This window comes from Emydura macquarii, unplaced genomic scaffold (assembly GCF_026122565.2).
Source record: "Emydura macquarii macquarii isolate MOO-44397 ecotype Brisbane River unplaced genomic scaffold, CSIRO-AGI_Emac_v2 contig_2636, whole genome shotgun sequence".
Classification (NCBI taxonomy): Eukaryota; Metazoa; Chordata; order Testudines; family Chelidae; genus Emydura; species Emydura macquarii.
In genome coordinates this window covers 40,731,499-40,744,537 of record NW_027132773.1, presented here as the reverse complement: position 1 = coordinate 40,744,537, position 13,039 = coordinate 40,731,499, and the positions used below count along the sequence as shown (strand labels likewise).

Genomic DNA, 13,039 nt, shown 5'->3' with positions numbered 1-13,039 from the left:
GGCTGTAACTGGTCTGAAGGTACAGGACTTCCGCACATTTCAATACACTAGAGACATGGGTTGAAGCTTTGCTCATAGTCTAATGGATGCACACACAGCCGCACACATGCACCTCCAGTTTCTCATGACTAACAGTCACTGGGGGTATCTACATAGCAGCTGAGAGGTGTAAGTCCCAGCTCTGATAGACATACACATGCTAGCTTGCTCAAGCTAGCACCTCATAATAGCAGTGTGGCCTCAGCAGCCCAGGCGGTGGCTTGGGCTAACCACCCAAGCACATAACCGAGGGAGTAAGGTGGGATTGTACTCGGGTGGCTAGTCTGAGCTAACCCCATGCCACTGCAGCCACACTGCTCTTTTTAGGTGTTAGCTTGAGAGAGCTAGTTCGTGTATGTCCATGCACTAGAAATTACACCTCTCAGCTGCTGGGTACACGTACCCATGGCTGAAGAGAGACCCTAATGCCATAAAATGTTGAGAGCAGTGAAGAGGAAGTATGCATGTTTGCCAGATCATTGCAGGGCCCATTCAATGGTATCAGCATCTCGTTGTGATCCTCACTGAATCTAAAACACATTTGAAAAACAAAAATAGGCAAATTACCATAGGAAAAAATGTGCTTGAAAGGTGTCTGCACATTTACTTTCATTAGCGACTGTTCTCTAAGCACACTGAATAGTAATTTGAAAACTTACTGATCTGCATTAGCACCTTCAGTTAGGATAATTGCAGGTATTTGGGTTTAACGGAGCATTTATTAATTAACAAAAAATGAATGTGATTATTGATACTGGCTTTTGCACTACTTGCCTAAGTGTACTGATGCTGAATGAGTAAATGCTGAAATGTAAATGAAAATTAAAGTCCTCTTTCTCTTGGTTCTAATTAATGTAACTTCATTATTTTAAAACAAGTATGGCCATAATTTTCAGACTTAGAAACCACTGACATCAGTAGGAGATAAACACCTTTCAAAGCTCAGCCCACTTTAATATAAGTGCTTTCACAGACATTTAGTTGCCTACATTTGAAAATGTAGGTCTATATTAACATGCAAGCCAAGTTATTGTCACATACTGATAAAATATTGGTGGCTCTCTCACTTTGTCCATGACTTCGAGTGAAGTTGTAAATGTTCAACACTTCTAAATGTCAGGCCCACGGTGTCTTGATTTGAAGCACCTGAAATTAGTGCCACTTTTGAAAATGTTGGCCTTAATTGATATTGAGTAAATATATCTTCACTGTGGAATCATTTAGGTTAATCAGGTGCACACATATTTAGACTCTGATCCTGCAAACATTTCTGTAAATAAATAGTTTTATGGAGATTACTCTCATGTGTGCAGTTAATCATGCACATAAATATATCCTGATAGGGGCTTCAACCAGTGAGTCAGCAATAAAATAAAAATGTGCACCTCCTTCTACTCCTAGACAAAGCCAGAGAAGTGCAATATTTTTTCAATGCTAGATTACTTTAAAAGGTAATAATTCATATTTTCAACTGGTTAGTACAATTGATACAAGCATGTTTACTCAGTAAATAATTAACTGTTATAATTGTCATGATAATTAAAAGATTAAAGTAGTTAGCCTAAGATTTGAATAGAGAGATTTTAAATTTCACTAAAAATGAGTGAATTTTGAGTTACATTAATGGAAAATATTATTAATTCAGAACTTTGTCATCTAATTGATTTCAGTGGGACTACTCACATCTGTGAAATTACACATGTTGTTAAATGTTTGCAGGATTGGAGCTTTAGATTCTACCTACCTGTAAATATTGAAAAAAGCAATTCTGAATTCTGAAAATTTTGAACATATACATTTTGAAATTAAGCTTCTGTTCGAATTGATTATATATGATGTAAAAGTAGGAGCTTACAACAAATCCAATTTCCACAGTAGCCATCACAAGGATGTCACGGCACTAATTAATCGATTGACACAATCTTAACAATTACATCATGAACTGCAAAATTAACAGAGATATTGCTGACCGTAAACCTAATCTCCTATGCCCATAATCTCTTATGTGACTCATATTCTTACAGTTTCTCATTCTTCCATTTGATTTTTTTCTATGATCTTCTGACAGACCATGTTACCTAGCATGATGTGCAGTCAGAAGAGTTTGTACTGAAATGAGTTAATGCATTGCATTATCTCCTTATGACAAATGTATTAGCATATATCACTACTTTATGCTTTTAATTCAAGTCTTCACTTGCTTGGTGTATCGTTCATAGGAAGGGAAAATCTACATGATTTTATATTTCCATTTTTTCACAAACGTTTTGAACAGCTTTATCAGGCTGAGCAATACAATTCAGTAAGATAGTCATGTGTATGTTCTAAAAGTATCTTTAAATTTGTGCTCAATTTATTTTAAATCTTCTTTGTCAAATTTGTTGAAAAGGCCTACAGTATATCAGGTTTCAGAAGTATTGGTATTAATTTTACGCATGTGTGCGCGCGCGCGCACACACACTCTCTCTCTCTCTCTTCCACTAGCCATGTTTTATTTTTATAATAAAATGAAGCACCTGGAAAGCTTTGCCTCGTTCATCATCTGGATAATTATTTTACTGCACATTTTATTTTTTAAATGAAATACAGAGTGTGAGATTCTCACCCCATTCTGGCCACTTTGTGCTGGGTAAAAGGGCTTGAGCAACATAAAGAGCCCTTAAAAAATCCCTAAATCTGGCTGAGGATCCTCGTGCAAGTCCTGGTATAGTCAGCATGCCAGGGACAGGATTGAGGGCAGGATGGGCATGTCAGAAGTGGGGTGACAGCATAGAATCATAGAAATGTAGGACTGGAAAGGACCTCAGTAGGTCATCTAGTCCAGTCCCCTACACAGAGAGAGGATAAGTGTTATCTAAACCATCCCTGATAGATGTTGGACTAACCTGTTCTGAAAAACCTCCAATGATGGAGATTCCACAACTTCCCTAGGTAATTTGTTCCAGTACTTAACTACCTTTGCATTTAGAAAGTTTTTTTCTAATGTTTAGCCTAAATCTCCCTTGCTGCAATTTAAGCCCATTGCTTCTTGCCTGTCCTGAGTGATTAAGTAGAACAATTTATCTCCCTCCTTTTCATAACAACCTTCTACATTCTTGAAGACTGCTATCATGTCCCCCCTCAGTCTTCTCTTCTCCAGACTGAGTAAACCCAATTTTTTCAATCTTTCTTTGTACGTTATGTTTTTTAGACCTTTAATCATTTTTGGTGCTGTCCTCTGGTCTTTCTCCAATTTATCCACATCTTTCCTGAAGTGTGGTTACCAGAGTTGGACACAGAACTCCAGTAGCACAGAGCATGTAGCATTTAAGAAAATTCTGGACAATGCTGCCACCCATAGGAAACTGGAGACATATTGCTGCCACAATTTAGCCCCTCAAGAATTGGTGGAACACATAGGTGGCTTTAAGACATCAAAACTCCCCCTCCACAAGGACTGTGAGTTCTGTTTTGCGCCTCTTTGACTCAGGACAATAGTGCAAGAGACTAGGGTTACTAAGGAGAAGAAGATGAGAGGACAGATTGTTTTGGTGGATTTTAAGGAGGAGAGAAAGGGCAGTTGGTAGATGAAGACAGGGAGCTTATTTCATGTGAAAGAGGCAGCAGGATGGAAAGGGATTAAGAAGTGGGAGTGGAGAAGGGGGAAACGAATGAAAAAATGGATGGAGGGTCAATATAATGTATTCCTTATAGATGGGGACAAGGAGCTACAATTGCAGTGAGAAGCCAGTGGAGTGATGCAAGGAGGGGGTAGATGTTGATGTGTCAGAGAAGAATTTAGGGGAGAGAAAATAATTGTCACACAGTATGAAAAGATGTAATTACCAAGGACAGAGATGAATTATTTATGGCAGCATAGTAGTGGGGGGAGTTTAATACTGAAAATCAGGACAGACTTGCTGGCAGTGAGATATATTAGGCTGTGAGCTAAACTCCCGAGGGAAGTGATGGAAATTCCACCCCTTGTGACACAGTTAGACTAGACACTGTGACTAATAAATGTAAATTAGGCAACAGTGCCACACTGGCAATAGGATAAAGTTTTGTTTCTAACCGTGTAATAATGTACCATTGGGCCCTGCAGCACTAATTTAAACTATCCCCCCTTAATTTAGAAATGTCTCCCTCTCCCCTTTACCCTAATACCCCCAAAATATCCATCCTAACTCACTCCACACATTTTCCCAGTGGTTCCAAGCTCCTCATTCCCAGCCTTCCACAGATAAATTGTTAGTTCTCTGGCATCAGTCACAAAGCAGAATCCCTGGGTGGGTGGTTTTCCAGAGATCTTGCTGCACTGTGACTAACAGCTGACTCATGTATGGGCATCTGTTTGCACATATATCTGGTCAGCACTCAGCATTGGAGCTGGAAATGGTGGGAGCATGGAGGCAGCTTTTAAGAAACCATTAGCCATTTGTCAGCACCAGGAATACTTATGGCAGGAGGCAGAGCTTTCACAGCCAGCCCTGCAGTTTGTTGCTTCTTTCACCAATGGGCCAGTCAGAGAAAGGGGGAAGGGCTGTTGGGAGTGCTATTTTTTCATTACGAATTTTTATTTTTATTTTTTACAAATTTCAGTTGCTGTTCTTCTTGCTGCAAAGTGTCAGAACCTTCAGGATCATTTAGATGCATTGATCACCAGGGTCACCTAGAGGTACTGATCACCCAGAAGTGCAGGGGCTGCTGGGAATTACGTCAGTCAATGCAAGTGACTATGGGAAACTCAATTTAAATTAATTTGTAACGAACACAATTACTAATACTTTGAAAATTAGACTGGTTAAGAGGTTTAACTGAGAATGTGTTATATTAAAAAGGTACATACACTTTCACTTTAATTTAATTTGCTTTAGACAAGACATACTATACAGTGAGTGAAAGGCACATACCAGAGAGAGCTGATTGCTTAATCATTTTATATCTTCATAAATATATAAATCTCTCCCAATGGGGAGAAGTGGTTTGGGTAAAGTCATGTTGTTATGAACTGAGTCTCCAATGAACAATCCCTCTCTTAGCAGGGCTACCAATAGCACCATCGTGCAGACCCCTGATATGTCAAACACCTGTTTGAATGGAAGGTATTTAGTGACTTGGAGAAGCCATTGTCAGCTGTCAATATCCAAATATTTGATGTAATCTTTGTATTTATCACACAAGTAACTGTTGCAATGCAGTCCCACTTTACATACTGAATCTTGTTTTCTAAAGGTGCACTGTGGATCTTCATTAAGACAGAAGACAGAAAGGCAATGATACTTCACTCATTATTTTCTCCCCAGTTTTCCCTTTCCCTTTTATCTTCTCTCTCTCTCCCATTTTCACAGTAGGGGCTGATGAGGAGCCCTGCATTGTAAGCATTTGTAGAATAGGCCTTGTCAGGGCTGACCGTGCAATGCTTAAATTAATTGGAAGTCATTCATGGTTAGCTTTTTGAAAAGCTGGTTAAGGCAATTTGCGAAGCGCAGGGTTATTATACAGGGCAAAACATAGTGACGTAATTGTAATGGCAAATACAAAGATTGCAGTAGGGAAGGAAGCTTTCATACATTTGAAAGGACACGGCTTTCAGTGAAAGAGCTCCGTGACATGAAACATTTAAAACCCTTATTGATTAAATTCACATTTAGACCTATGAAGTTATTTTAAAAAGATTTTATTAGTGTCACTATTGTAGTTTGGAGAGTAGAGAGTTAGGTTGTTTGGCTGCTCAGGAATTTTTTTTTTTAATTTTAAATTTTACAGGTGGGAACTGAGAAATAATAGCAGTATTTAGCTCTTATAAAAATATTTCATCCTTAGATCTTAAACCACTTTACAAAGGAAGTCCCCATTTTACAGTTGGGGAAGCAGAGGTGGAGAGGTGGTGTGATTTGCCCAGTGTTATATAACAGGTCAGCAGCAGACCCAGGCAGAGAACCCAGTCCCTTAACTTCCAGCCCAGAGCCAGACCACGCTCCTTTCAGTATTCTTAAGTCTTAGACATTTTCCAAACCATGCAGTGCCCTACACATGATTAGAAGTGTACAGAGTTTGGGGCTGGACCAGCATGGTGCTGAACACTCATCACCTGTTGACTTCAGTAGCAGTTGAGGGCGCTCAGCCCTTCACAGGATTAGGCCCTTTGTGCTTTTCTATTTATAATCTGGGAGCGAGTTGGACAGTGTTCAAGTGACGATAAATGAACCTGATTAAATATTTGATGCCAAATATAGAACTGTGGAGGGGAAAGTTAAGAATGAGTAGGAAGAAGGGCAGCTTAGTCTCGAAGGATGCTTGGTGTTCATTCACTTCATAGAAGCAAAGTAGTATGGTTCTTGAAGTCATGAGGAGCATTACAGAAATGTTGCTAACTCACTTCCCCATTGAAAATCAACCTGGCAGTGCATGTATTTAGCTTTTTGGCTCCGGGATACCCTCTGAGCTTTATGCAGTTTAGTTGTACATGCCTCGAACATTAAAGGTGAACTGAATGATTTGCCTGCCAAGACCTTGACTTCAGGGTTCTGCAATTCCTCTGCTACAATTGCCAACTAGGCGATAACAGAGCTGTGAACAAAACCCAGGCTGAGGCAAGTAAGTAGAGAAGGAAATGATTAGTAACTTTTGTAATTAAATATTTTGTCTGTAGTGCCATTTTTAGGCTACATCATCATTGATTTTGGATCTTAAGCAGTTTTCTTTATTTTTGTGTGTATTTTTTACAACACATTTTGTTCACCTGCTAGAAATTGTATTTCACTTTCTGACTGTGAGTTTGTTTTATTGCCTCTGCCTTGATTAACATAGTCATATTATTTGCTTTTCAGTGATTCCAAAGAATATACATCTGTACTAGGGAGTAGGAGAGAGAGACAGTTTTATTGTTTGTATTGGTTTAATAAACTTAGATTTTATTCTGCACAACAGAAAAAATTATTTGTTTAATCTGAAATATTTACTGCAGAGGAGTGTGACTTTGAATCCTTGCTGAGATTGCTTTTTGTAATACTTTTTGCCTTAGATACAATCCATGTTGAAATACACAACAAATTTTTACTATGGCTACTAAGGAAGAACTGTGAAGCTGGTGATCATTACCTCCTTTGTTTTGAATGAAATATCAGTCGCAAATAAAGCCCCGATTCTACAAAGATGTGTACATGTGCTTAATTTTATGCACGGTGAGCAGCATCATTGAAGTAAATAGGGCTACTCACAGTGGGCAAAGTTAAGCATATGTTTAAGTCTTCCCAGCGTGAGGGCCCAAGATCCTATTGCAATGCATGAGAGAGATCTCCCATCAATTAACAATATATAAACAAAGGATTTTCCATAAGAACCAGACTGAATCAGTACAGAGAAAGCTGTCTGTGACTTCATAGGAAGGAGAAACTACCACCATCATGCACTTAATCAAAGGTGCAACTTTGCAAAGGTGAGGGGTTGAATACTCTCTTGATCCCTCTGTGTGATCACTTTACACCTTCTAGCATGAAATTTGGTGACCCATTGTAGCTTACATAGCCAGAAATGTTATCAGTAGCCATTAAAAACATCCAGTCCTTTTTTAATTGCAAGCTTAGTTTTTGTTTCTAATGTATTGTGGTAATTTCACAGGTAGATGGTAGCAGTCACTGTAGTTAAGGTTCATTTCCAACCTCCATTTTAACTCCTCTGCCCAGCAGAACAAATACTGAACTTTCCTAGGCAAATTGCTTTCGGATATGAAATTTTCCATTCCTGGTCTTGACTGAAAAGGTGTTTGTTTGTTTGGGGGGCAGGAGAGGGAAAGGAGGTGGTACAGTCAGTGTAGCATTATTTAGTGTAAAAATATATATTTTCCCCTTACGTACTGGTAAGAATTTTCACACTATTATCCAAGAAAAACTAAAACTGGAAATGTTAGACTTGGCTTGCTCTGCAGAGCTCTTTAAAACTTAAGTCAGCTAAATTTGATGGAATCAATGTAGTCGTTTTAAACTGAGCAATTTCTGAAAGATTCCATCTGTTTTTACTGAACACATTTTAAGGACACATTTGTTAAGGATGCCTACTATGTGGGAGAAGCTTGCAGGCCATATAAACTCTGCGAACTTCTGGTTCAAGGAACTACTAACAAGGTCAATTAAGGCCTGCTCAGTACTTTAAAAAAAGAGTGGTTTGTTTTCTCCTGTGGGAAACTCACTGATATTACTTTAAAGTAAATTGAATAATCAGAATAAAAATCAAAGTTCCCCTTATCTTGATCTTTCCCTTAAATACTCCTTACAAGGAGGAATGCAGCTTACCATTCTCCCAGAGTTGTGCAGCAGTGATCATCAAAGATTCTGGACACAACCAAGAAAGTAAACTTAAGTGATCCATATCATTTTCAGCTACTTAGAAACACATGAAAGCAAAATTTGTGTATGCTGAATGCAAACAAACAAATATCAATTAAAAAAAAAAGGTTCCCTTCTTTTTTCAAGAGTTTTTGGATTTCAAGAGTGACCTCATATCCTGTGAACCCGGCTTGTGGAATACTTAAAAGGGTCCAGAATAAATGTGGGGTCTCACAAAACATGACAACTTCATGAAGTTGCATTGTGGTATGATGATGTTTCAACAAAGTACGAAGACACTGTGCTGTGAGGATAGGACTTGCTTCAGAACATACCGTGGTGTCATTGCACCATAATGTATTAATTTGGATGTGTCTTAACCCTTCCACATTGTCGTCATGACACAGCCATCCGTTCTAACCTAAATGCTGATCCTAACACATGCCACACACCTCCCTGGTGTCTCCTCTCTCCTTAATTGGTCAATTGCATCTCATTCCTTCAAAGTAACAAAACAAAATAAAGGGGGGAGGGGGGGGGAGAGAAAACTAATTGGGGTAATGGGATAGAGCGTTAGATAGCCAAGTTTATATGTAAGCACTTCCTATTGTTTAAGTGCCTCCACTTTGTGTAAGGCTTCTTGCCTGCTTAAGCATTAGCTTCTAGGATCTTTGTATTTGTTTGATTTACTGTAGATAAAGTCACCCAGAGGTTGCAAACTTAAAGGATGCATTTATGGAGGAAATTTAATGCAATCAGATCCTTCCAATCCCCTCAGCTATCTTACAATTGTATTTTTTAGAACAGTAGCAATGATGGTTCTACATGCTATAGTCTAACCATCCTTCTAGGCTACAGGCAGCTTTGCCCTATGATTCCACAGTGGTGGAAGTGGTTAGGCGGTTCTGGGACTTCGTTTAGCTTTTCTTTTAGCTTATTCTCAGGGTAATGTCTAACTGGCTTCAGCTCCCACATTCCCCAAGTAAAGACGTGAGTGCAGATTAAGAAGAACTGCCATGAACAGAACCCAAGGAAATGCCCAGTGCAAGATGGTAAAATCAGAGTGCCCTCAGAAACAAAGCAATTTGAGTGTTTCTTGTTATAAAAGTCAAGTAACCGTTGTTCAGAGGCAGGGTACGCCCTGATTGTTGGCAGGAATGTGTGAATAGAATAATAATAGTAGGATTCAAAACCTATGGAGAAAGGGAGTTGAGATAGTACTCAGGGGCAGCTCCAGCCTCCTCCCGGTGGGGGGACTGAGGTGGGTTAGTCAGAAAATTGAGTGTGGGGTTGCACTATACATCTTGTGGATACATATACTTATTTATTTAACAAAATGCACTTAAACATATGTTTTGTCTATGTTATCCACTAAAGGAGAATAAAAATATATACAGACAGATCGGTTTTAAACTTCATGTAGCCTGCGAAGTGAGCAAGGTAGGATATTTGGAGATTTGGAGACTCAGATTTGGGATATTCAGAGACAACAACTCACTGTGGTCAGTCGGAAGCAGGAGGCCTAAATGCGAGAGAGGGTTAACTGAGCGCAGATGCTGTACAAGAGGTTCTTTGGACACCTTCCACTCTGTTCTCTGTCCTTAGCAGCAGTGGGTGGGAAGAGGGATGGATGCTGGGTCTATCTATGCGGCTCTTGAGCCCCAGCCAGTTTGCAAACCTAACGTCGTGAGCATGGGCTGGAGCCCGTGCAGCTGCAGCAGGAACGTGGCAGGGCCACATGCTGGGGATGTGAACCAGGTAGGGAGGAGGGCCGTTGACTTATCAGATAAATCCAGCCCCACCAGGCGAGCCCGAAACAGCAGACCTGAGCTCGCTTCCCAGGGCTGGCTGGCTGGGGCTGGACAATGTGCTGCAAAGCAATGCCACCAGTCAGCAATTGCCCTGCCCCTGCCTCAGGGATGCCATTCAGAGAGGGTGGGTGGGGAGGGTAACCTGCCTTCCCTCCCCCAAGTTTCATACCACATTATAATTTTATGATTTGTGTGTGTGTGTGTTGGGGGCGCGTGGGAGGGAGACTGTGTGTGCGAGTGTGTGTAGGGGTGTGTATTTGTGGGAGACTGTGTGTGTGTGAGAGAGAGAGTGTTGGGAAGTGTGTGTGAGGGAAACGGTTATGAGAGTGTGTGTGTGTTGGGGGACTGTGTGTGTATGAGCAAGTGCGTGTGTTGGGGGTGTGTGTGACAGAGACTGTGTGTGTGCCTGAGTGAGTGTGTCAGCATGCTATCTCTTTAAGCCAAGCCCTAAAAGTTTGTTCAGAACATCAGCAGCGGCAGCTCCTGAGCCAGAGGTACCAGCAGGTACAGACAGGCTCCCTGTCCTCCCATGCCAGCTCAGCGGAGACCCACTCGGGCTCAGCCAGCTGTAGCATTAGGTGAGCTCCCCCAGCGCCCTGCCAACGCACTTCCCAAAAAAGGGGAGACTTGAGTGTAAACAACGGGCTTATGGCCTCTGCAGTACCTGCTGCTGAGGAGCCGGTGCAACACCTCTGGCCCAGGCTAGCATCAACAGGGGAGCTGACTGTGCAAGTGTCTTTTGCGCAGCCTGGGTTTCAGATCTGTCTGGGGATCCCTGAGTACAAAGTGACTGAACCGAAGAAAACGATTTTCCTCCAGTATAGGCAAGTGGCCAATGCAGAGGTCTTCAGTCTGTGGGCAATGCCCCTCTTTGAGGGCACGGAGGAACGTTGGGGTGGGATGCGGTGTGGTAGGGCCTGGGTCAGCCCCATGCGGGGGAGGGAGGAAGCACCGCCCTGTTCTGCCCCAAGCTCTGCTCCAGCCCCACCTCCCAACCGTGTTTCTGGCCTCAGCTCCCATCCCTGGCCCTGGTTGCTGGCCACAGTTCCCTGGCTTGGCCCCTGCCCCACTCCCAGCTTTGGATGCCATATGCTGTGGCCCCAGCACCCAGCCGCGGCTTTGGCCCCCAGCACCCGGCCATGCCCCTGGTGCCCAGCCTGGGGTTGTGGCCTCAGCCCCCAGCTTTGCCCCGGGCTCCTGGCTGCTGTTCCTGACTTGGCCCCTGGCTGCTGCTGCCTTGGCCCCAGCCACAGGCCCCGACGGTGGATCTGCTCCCAGCCCCAGTTGAGGGAAGTTGGGGGTGCTGATGGGTAACAAGGGGCATGACCTAAAACGTTTGGGAACCACTGGGCTAAAGCCTCCTCTCTGCAGATCTGGGGGCGGGGGCTTCAGATACCAGTGTGCATCCTGTGGCTGCTGTTGCTGTTTGCTGGCGGCAGGTGGAAGCGAGAGCACATGAATCTGGGCGAGGAGAAGTGTGTGTGTGTGTCTGCTGGGGGGTGCCTGGACAGCAACAGCAGCTCTTGCCACTCTGCCTTCAAAGCTAGGCAGCTGGAGAGCAGTGGCTGCTGATTGGCGACAGCTGGGAGAGGTGGTTATGGGGGGCTAAGACAAATTTTGGGGTGGCTAGAGCCCTGCAAGTGCCCCTCCCAGCTCCGCCCCTGTTAGTACTAGGGGACATAGGCAGCATCACCAGTGGAGAATGGTGTAGAAGCTAGATGCCAATTATATGCATGATGTATATTGGATAATATAGTAGATGCAAAAACCTTTTGTCCAGGTAGCCCACTGCAGCAGAAAAAGGAGCTAGAGGGTACCCAGAGTGGAGGGTAGTTCAAGCTAGCACATGGCTTTCTTAGCTAGCGAAAAACAGTGAACAGTGACTGGGGCTTCTATTGGCAGTGATTGTCAGCATCTCCCTCAGTACTGGCAATCTACTAATAATGCTGAGGTGGACTATAGTCTGGCCCTGGCTCAAAAAAAGATCACTCTTCACTAGTGATCCTGCCAACTCCCCCTCTGCCTCCAATTTTTTCTTCTCCAGTAAAGTAATTGCAACACTACTTTATTTCCTACAAACCCTACAAGCTTTCTCATATAGTTTTGGCTTTGATTACATTGATGGGTGATGTTCTAAGGATTAAGGGCATGGGTTAAATGTCCATGGTCTTAGATTTATCAGCAGTATTCAACACTATTGACGAGGAGGTGGTGTTAAGCTGCCTAAAGATCTAATAGACAGAATTGTATTAAGATGACTCTGCCTTCCTTTCAAATAGATCCTGGAGGGTTGGGATGAGCGATTGATTCTTCTGACTGACAGTCCTCACTTTGGGTTCCCCACGTTACTCAATCCTGTTGCCTTGCAGTGTCTCTTGGCTTTGTACATGTGGTCTAGCAGCTTGGCTTAAAGAAAGGATGTAGGACCTACCACTACTGTTAGCTAAGGGAGATCTCCCTTTTCTCAAGCGGTACAGACCTGTGATTTTGGAGCTTGGAGAAGCGGGGTTCCAGATGTGACTGTTACAAGAATATGAATTGTACATTGAGACACTTGGATTTATTATGATCATTCTTGTTTAATGTATAAACAATAGATTCTACTTAATAGCGATCATGGTAATAACAACTTTCACTTAATAGCAACACTTTGCTGGGGACCAATGCTGTCTCGTTGACGTGAAGGTTATGGGGTTCAGATGTTGGCAACAGACGTCTCTTACTAGTAATGTTTTTTGGAAGGAAGGCATGAGCTAAAGGCAGATTTGCGGGGCTGCAGCCAGGGAAGGAAGCACAGTGCCTCTCCCTGCACTCTCTGGACTGCATCCAGCCCTGGCACTGGAGGCCCGGGCTTGGCACATCCCGGCACTGCAAACCTACCTT

General features: G+C 42.5%; 1 protein-coding gene across 2 annotated transcripts in view; it reads left to right on the top strand.

Annotated features, from left to right (window-relative positions):
- Window positions 1-13,039, top strand: part of MAGI2 (membrane associated guanylate kinase, WW and PDZ domain containing 2) — a 1,036,622-nt gene that overhangs the window by 526,418 nt on the left and 497,165 nt on the right. The window lies entirely within an intron of this gene.